The 8,517-nt window shown below is 37.2% G+C and overlaps 1 long non-coding RNA gene across 1 annotated transcript; it reads left to right on the top strand.

Moving 5' to 3' along the window:
* The first annotated feature begins 3,587 nt into the window (after positions 1–3,587).
* On the top strand, positions 3,588–3,868 carry LOC141621355 (uncharacterized). Its single transcript, XR_012532255.1, has 2 exons — positions 3,588–3,661; positions 3,766–3,868. It is a non-coding gene; the product is annotated as an uncharacterized LOC141621355 (long non-coding RNA).
* The last annotated feature ends 4,649 nt before the right edge of the window (positions 3,869–8,517 follow it).

Below are 8,517 nucleotides of genomic sequence, written 5' to 3'. Positions count from 1 at the left end.
CCGTTAGATGCTAACCTTGTTTAAGAACAACCTAATTTTACGATATATATATATATATATATATATATATATATATATATATATATATATATATATATATATATATATATATATATATATATATATATATATATATATATATATATATATATAAATTGAATCATGTGAGGCACCCTCCTTAGGATGAGGCAGCTGAACCCTTTCTAAACCATTGGATCTAAAAACTAATGACACACTAGATGATTCCACGTGTCCCGTACATAACCCAATCTAACAAACACAATTTGCCTCATACTCCATCAATTACTTCACTGACTCCACACTCTTCACTTTCTCTCTCTTCATCCCGTCTTCGTCTACAGCTCCGTCTTCGCCATTCACGCACATTTCGATCGCCATTTTATCACTCAACCTTTGATCGCCATTATCGACCTAATTTCTTCTCGGAATTAGGTAATTTTGATAAACTAATTTTCACTTCGATTCATCCCGATTTCATTCCGCTTCCATAACACTAATTTTCGATCAACTTAATTAATCTGTTAAACTTTCGATCAACTAGTTTAATTACTTATTTCCGTTCTTCTTTTGCAGGTTTTGATCGATTTTTCCGCGTCTTCGTATGTACCTTTCCCTTTATTTACTATTTACTACTTAGATTTCGAGTTTTGTTGCTTAATATGTTAACTTTTGGTCAGAAACTTATTTTATTAGTTTAATTACTTTGTTTCGCTCTTGTTTTACTATTTTCCTTCACTCCATTTCCATGTATTTCTATGTGTTTCTATTGTGCTCCATTATGCTCGCAATTGAAGCTTCGTTGTTATTGTTCAGTATTAGTTAGGATCGATTTTATGTAACCTAGGTTTATGACGAAACATTCATTACAAAATGTTGAATAATACCTAAGTTTGTTAGCATAAATTAGTCTATGCTGTTGTTTCATACGAGTAGTTAATTTTAGTAGCTTCACCTCTATTTTGCGAGTTTTTGGATGCTTGAGTACAAATTTTTGTGTATGTCAATAGAGACAGAGAATAGAGAATTATTGACTCAGGCTGACAAATATAACACAAGTACACAAGCAAGGCAACTACGCTAGAAAAACTCACTGAAATAGACTCAAGAACTTTACATGAGTTTGTGCTTGCAGCCTCCCCTTCTACAAATAGTAAGAAGTCGCTAACACCGATAACTTTTTGAATAGAAGATCCATGGTAGAAGTCTGTCCAGGCCAGCTGCAGTTGTTGATGTAATACATATCTATCCAAATTATGGTCATTTAACATAAGCTCATACCTTGTTCAGAGCAAATAAAATCATGTTTGGACTAAAATATGATGTCTATGTATCGTGTCAATTTGACTCGTAAAGTGCAGCCGCCCAAAATGAAGTGTCGAAGTAACACGAGCTCAAACTGCAACTAAGTATATCTAATGTTCTTAATTGAGTCATTAGTCAACTGAAACTAGCTGTCATTCACATGTCAAAGGCATCTCAAACATGTTGTGTTTTATGATATGGGTGCTACTACTACTACTACTACTTATGCTGCTCTTGTTTTAAGGTGGGGTTAATGTGTTGTCGTTGATTAATGAGCATGCTGGAGCTGCATTGCAATATGGGATTGATAAGAAGTTTGTTAATGATTCCAAATATGTTGTGTTTTATGATATGGGTGCTACTACTACTTATGATGCTCTTGTTTATTTCTCTACTTATGATACTAAGGAATTCGGAAGACCGTCTCGCTAATCGTTTCGTATCTATTATTCTATATATATACTGTGCAAATACTAATCCCTCCGTCCCAATTATTAGTTCGGTTATGGTCATAATTTGAATGTATTGGTTAAAATGGTTTCATTTGTATCTTAGTGTTAAATATCAATCCACTTGTGTAGAGCATTGAAAACATTTGGCTAAGCTATAGGTGATGGTCAGAATTGTGACACAGAAATTGTAGTTTCATATCTTGTTAGCACGCTCTGCAAATTATGAATAATGTCACAAGCTCTCTTTGGCATTCTGAGGATAATTTTTTAGAGCTTCCAACCATTCAGAAATTCTCATTTAAAATCTAAAGGGCTTGTCTCTTGTGTAATTGTTAGTGTGCAATATAGTATATTGTTTTTCATGTGCCTTATTCTTTCATTTTGGTATATATGTAAACAGGTAGTATTATCATAATGAGCAACATAGACACGCATAGGTTTCATACTGATTCCACACGAATCAATATTTAACCATAGCAAAATTTCATCCTAGGAGCAAATCCTAGAGCTAAAACTTAGCCAATAATCATATAAAACATTACAGTTATGTAGTATGGAGTCTTAAGTTCCAATTGCTATCCTTCGTTTGCAGGGGGTGTTTCATCATTTGTACACATCTTAGCCTTGTTTCTCTTTTGATCTGATCAGCAACGACAGTAGGCCTGAGTATACAGTCCTCAAATTTGCTTTTATTGCCTTGCATCCAAACATCATACACACAAGCACACTCATCACAGCAGCAATATAATTCTTCTGCAATTTTGTTTTCCTACAGCTCAGTAACCAAGACAGGTAAACAATTCTATTCATTTTGATCCAATAATCCCTTTCTCAATGTATTTCTCCCTTGCCAGGATGTGTATCAGTTTTCTGAGTATTTGAGCCTACTACTTTTCTAGCTAAACTAAAAAGCCTCTGACTGGTTATAAGCAAGAACATCTTACTGTGTCCTGTGAGTATAGAGTTCAACCCACATGGTTGTCAACATGTCATTGGTTCATCAAACTAAAACCTGTCTTTTACTTGATTCCTTGAAACTGAATTTAGCTTAAGCAGTTTGATACTTTGATGCAGTACACCAAATGAACTCGGATAAGCTTCGTTTATATATTTGAATTAGTTAACTGACATTGACGTCGCACACTAATATTTTAAAAGGTTTCTCATGTGTTAAGTCATTGTCGCATTTGCATTCTTGCAATTATTCTACACTTTTAAACTAATATAGGCATCTACAAAATGTGGGCGAGTTCAAACTGGCTCATTCTTGGATGTGGCAGGTCCTAATGGTTTTTTTGGACTTGGTATGGAGAACATATCAAGACTCAAAGATACTATCTAGAGAAGGTTTCACATCCGATTCCTTCTCCATGTGTTTTGGGCGTGATGGGGTCGGAAGGATTAGCTTTGGGGACAAAGGCGAGTCCCGACTGACCAAGACTGAACTTCGTTCAATGTGAACCCCTTACAGTAAGTGGTAATTTTCCTCATACTTGCAACTTTTTTTAAGCAAGACTTGACTATAGGTCTATCTTTTAATTGCTTAAACGTCATCTCTAGTTTATGCTCTTATATCTATTTTGTTTTGCAGCCCTACTAATAATGTAATCAGAACTCGATTCGGATTGGAACAATCCTCGGTGACACGAATTTTACTTTGCTCTTTTTGATTCCGGACATCTTTTACATATCCGGTTGAGCCAGCTTACTCTAAGCTCACGAAAAATGTAAGTACTCTATCATATGCATTTTTTATGCTTCCTTTTTTCTCTCTTGATATGTTCTATATGTTCTTCTCTCTTGCGTTGGCGATATGATTCACAAGTTGAAGATAAGAGGCTTCCAAATGATTCAAGAATACCTTTTGAGTATTGCTACGAGATGAAGTTAGTTTCTAGCTTCAAATTTCTAGTTTCTAGTTGTTAAGTTAGATCGTGAATTGTGCTATTTTTCTTATTGCTTACTTTTATTAGTTTTTTTACACCATCAGCAGTCCAGATGCAAATACTAGTTCAATACCTAGTGTGAGTCTTGCTATGGATGGAGGAAGTCAGTTTACAGTTTACGATCCTATCATAGTCATATCGACTCAGGTAAGAGCCTTATTTGGCCCTGTAAACATTATATCAACATTCAAGTTCCAGTAACAAATTCTAAACTATGAAAATATACTGAAGTTGTGTTTTAAGCTACTCCTGATTTTTCCAATTTACTTACAAATTCCTGAAAAAGTGTTTACTTACAAATTTTGTGAATCCTACAGCTTAATTTGTGAATCCTCTAGCTTAGTTTGTGAAACTGGATTCCCAAGTCACTCAATTCCTGGAAAAGTGTTGGATTCCCAAGTCACTTAATTTTGTGAAACTGGATTCCCAAGTCACTTAATTTTGTGCATTAAGCAAACTTCTGAAAAAGTGTTGGATTCCCAAGTCACTCAATTCCTGTGCGAGTCCGAGTGTCTTAGGCTCTTACTGACCAATGATATCTTTTCGTCTCTTTGGCCGAACCTGTACTCCTTATTTCCCTTCCGGTGGAGCAAAAACTAACTTTCCGTATAAATTGTTGTGAGAGGGAAAGTGTCAAGCGGGGGTAATTGAGTGAAATGGAGGAAGTATTAGTTTTTGTTTTGATCTCTCTGTCTGCCGGTTACTACTTCTTGAAGTTTTAATGTTAATTAGATATGACTATGGGATATTAACTTCACGTTGCAGGGAACTGGATTGACTGTGTTATGTGTTCTGTCATTATGATTGACTGTTTCAGAATGAGGTTTTGTTAGCAGTGAACAAATTCAGGCCACGGCTTTTGTCAATTGGATTTCTCAGCATCTTTCTGAATTTGATTCGTCAAGGTATTCTCCCACAGCTATGTCAGCATATCTAATTATTTTCATACTGTAGGATAACTTTCTTTCGTATTGCTCGTAAAATGGGAATGAATATTCACCAAACACAGTTGTTTTATTATTGAAAATTTTCTATTTAATCACTCATAAAGTGGTAATATTAAACAAATACGGCTTAAGCACTTGGACAATGTAAAAGTTTCGAGTATGTATGAATTAAGAACAAAATTGAAAAAGGATGTTAGGATTTAGGAAACATTAAATGAACATGAAAACACATGAATGCTATACTACTACTTGAAGCTTTCTTTTCATTGACAACTCTTTGTGTGCATGCATAATGTATATGTACTTTCTCCGCATAATTTTCTGTTTGAACTTATAAATCTAGTCTACTGTTTCAGGCAATTGGATTCACAAACTTCTGTCAACCTGCTTGACCTCTTGTTTCAGAATGAGATTTTGCAAGTGTTGAACACATTGGGAACACATTTGATTTGCAAAGGTATTCTTCCGCTTTTGTTCTTGTGATTTTTTAAGGATCATTACCCTTCATATATACCCTTAAAGTAGGAATATTAACTGATCAAAGTTTAATTATCAGACTCTTCTATTTTTCCCTAATTGAATTGTTGCTCCGTCAGTACCCAATCTTGACAACAACAAAAATTAAAGGGGGTGAGGCTTGAATCCTTAAAACCGGGGCTGACTTGAATCTTATGTAGTAGAAACTTGATTTTGTTGGTGCAGTGCTTGTACTTCTTATCTATTAGCTCAAAAGGTAGAGCATTGTGCTATTGCGCAAGGTGTGGGTTCGAGTCCCACATAGATGAACCAATATAAATATACGATTATAATATATTTATCAATGTTAATATATGTCCACTGTCACTTGTTTGTGTGTTAGATTCACAAAATCGGGTCTAGGATTCACAAAATCGGGTCTAGGATTCACAAAACTATGAAGTAAATTGGTGAGGTCGGCCGCCTCGCCATAAACGAGTCAAATTCCAAAATACAAGCAAACAACAACAAACTACTCAGCACCCCCTGGCGGGCCAGTCTCACTAGAAGTCGCGACTAAAGCAAACACGATCTCGCACTCCGGTCACGGCCACCTCACTGGAGAGCTCTCCAGCGTCTCTTCTCCATCACGATCTCTGGCTCTGTCGTGACACGAGAAGCCTCCGTTGTAGCTAGCTGGGCCCTAAGCGAGACGATCTCAGCCTCTCGACATCGCATCTCCTCCTCTCAACGCAGCAACTTCTGGTCACGATTGATGATTCCAAGCTCATGTCCATGGATCGTCGCCCTCGACTCATCTAACTCAGCATGGACCCGAGTCAACTCCTCCGGATCCGCAATGCTCTAAAAAAACATGGATCGTCAAACTCGAAACCATTAAAACAAAACACAAAAAACAACAACGAAATCACAAAAATAAGAAAAAGAGCAAAATAGGGTCTAGATTCACAAAATAAGGTATAAGATTCACAACATAAGGTCTAGATTCACAAAATAAGAAAAAGAGCAAAATAGGTGATTTCGACCATTTTATGACCCAATTTCACAATATTGCCTTTTAGTTTCACAAAACAAGCTATAGGATTCACAAAATAAGGTATAAGATTCACAAAATAAGACAAGGAGAATAATAGGTGATTTTGATCATTTATAACCAAGTTTCAAAATATTGTTTTCTAGTTTCACAAAACAAGCTTTAGGATTCACAAAATAGGGCATAAGATTCACAAAATAAGAAAAGGAAGAAAATAGGTGATTTCGACCATTTATGACCAAGTTTCACAACATTGTCTTCTAACATTCACAATATAAGCTCTAAGATTCACAAAATAAGGTCTAGGATTCACAAAATAAGAAAAAGAGCAAAATAGGTGATTTCGACCATTTTATGACCCAATTTTACAATATTGCCTTTTAGTTTCACAAAACAAGCTCTAGGATTCACAAAATAAGGCATAAGATTCACAAAATAAGTGTAACACCCCCATATCCAGAGGAGCCTTAACTAGGCCTTCCTTAGCATATAAGGGCGTTACCATCTCGGTTGCCCGAGGAAAGTAATTATCAAACGTCAATAAAAGAACTATTAAGTGATATTACAAGTGATTCAAACCAAAATACGATACAAAGGTACAACTCAAAGACTACTCGCTATGACCATCATATCTCGTGAAGACTCATCCCTGCCCGGACCTCAGCTATCAACAACATCAACACCTGCTAAGACCGACTGCTCACCATAAGGGATCACGGCGGACATATAACAAACAAACAACCACACAAGGTCGATCGAGATAAGACAAAACAACGGCAACTACAATTATCAATACAACACTACTATCAGTCCCAAACGCAACCACCATAATCCAACCAACTCTGTCACTGACTGTCCACTGGACCAGCCCTGCCAGTGGGGGACCGCAGCCATACCCACCAAATCCCCGCTCATCATATCGAGCGATAACCCTGTCCCTTAATGTGCACATCCCCTTCCGTGGCGGGTTCCACGAAGGGCGAAACTAGGGCGTGAAGCCACTCCCGCAAGTGACCCCACTCAGCCGAGACCGCATCTCGAGAACCATCAACAACGATCACAACCACAATCACAACACAACACAATTACTATATCAAACAACCACAATACTACCATAACGACCGACACACTAGACCATCTACAGAAACTGAGTAGGCGAACCTACCTTTAAGCAATTGCAACCAATCCATGCCGACAAACAACATATCCAGCGAGCAAGCAAAGCCTATAACCACCATACAAATATCTATTACAACAAGCAATCCTAACTATAGGGAACAAAGGCACGGATGATGATTATGACATACCTACCAGGGAGAAAAGTCAGCAAGAGACCGCTACCCGACACAAGCGACGCCTTCCTAAGGTTCAAGGATCTTCAAAAGGCTTCCATGGAGGTTTTGAGGTGAAGGGAAGGGAAAGGGGCGATCAAGGATAGGAGGAAAGTGGCGGAAGTGATATGCGGATTTAACAAAACGCGATATAAAACCCTTGTCGAAAACTAGGTACTCGATCGAGTACCCAACTTACTCGATCGAGTAGCCCCCTACTCGATCGAGTACCCTACCTACTCGATCGAGTAGCCTCTACTCTATCGAGTACCACTCTTAACACGCACCCCAAGATGGTTTTGGCATACTTTTCTAAGATTACTCCCGCTCCCAAGGACAGTCAATGATGGTCAAAGGGTCCCTAAAAGGGCGGGTATTACAGTCTTCCCCCCTTAAAAAGAACTTCGTCCCCGAAGTTCAACTCACCTCTCCCGCTCATGACTCGGAACCAACACCATCTCACCAATCTTCCCGGTCAAACCATTACTCCTTGTAAACACCATCCCCCCCCATGTCATCATCATCACCGTCCACATTTATACCTATCGATTCTTGCCACTATCATTCAAGCTTTATCACAGTCAACCGTTATTTTATATATATAAAACATCCGACTCGCAATGCGAATCGTCACTCACGATCTCCCAACATACAATAATTACTATCCAACTATCAATCTAGAACATGTCTCATATCAACTTTCATGTGGTACAACTAATGACACCATGTTACTTGGCAACGTGATTCAAATACGATCACACTCACTTTAAAGAACTAAAGTAAGTCGTTATACTTCAGAAAAAAAAAAGTTTTTTTTTTTTTTTTTTTTTTTTTTTTTTTTTTTAAAGCAACATATGATACCAACAACATTATAAACAAAACCAACAACATTATAAACAACTACCAACAACATTATAAACAAGTAAAACATTATTCCAAAAACAACCTTTTTATTTCGCGACATTACTCTTCCCCCCTAAAAAGGAACTTCGTCCCCGAAGTTCACCA

This window comes from Silene latifolia, chromosome X, assembly GCF_048544455.1.
Source record: "Silene latifolia isolate original U9 population chromosome X, ASM4854445v1, whole genome shotgun sequence".
Lineage (NCBI taxonomy): Eukaryota > Viridiplantae > Streptophyta > Magnoliopsida > Caryophyllales > Caryophyllaceae > Silene > Silene latifolia.
The sequence above is the reverse complement of the archived record's forward strand: the minus strand, read 5'-3'. Positions and strand labels throughout refer to the sequence as shown.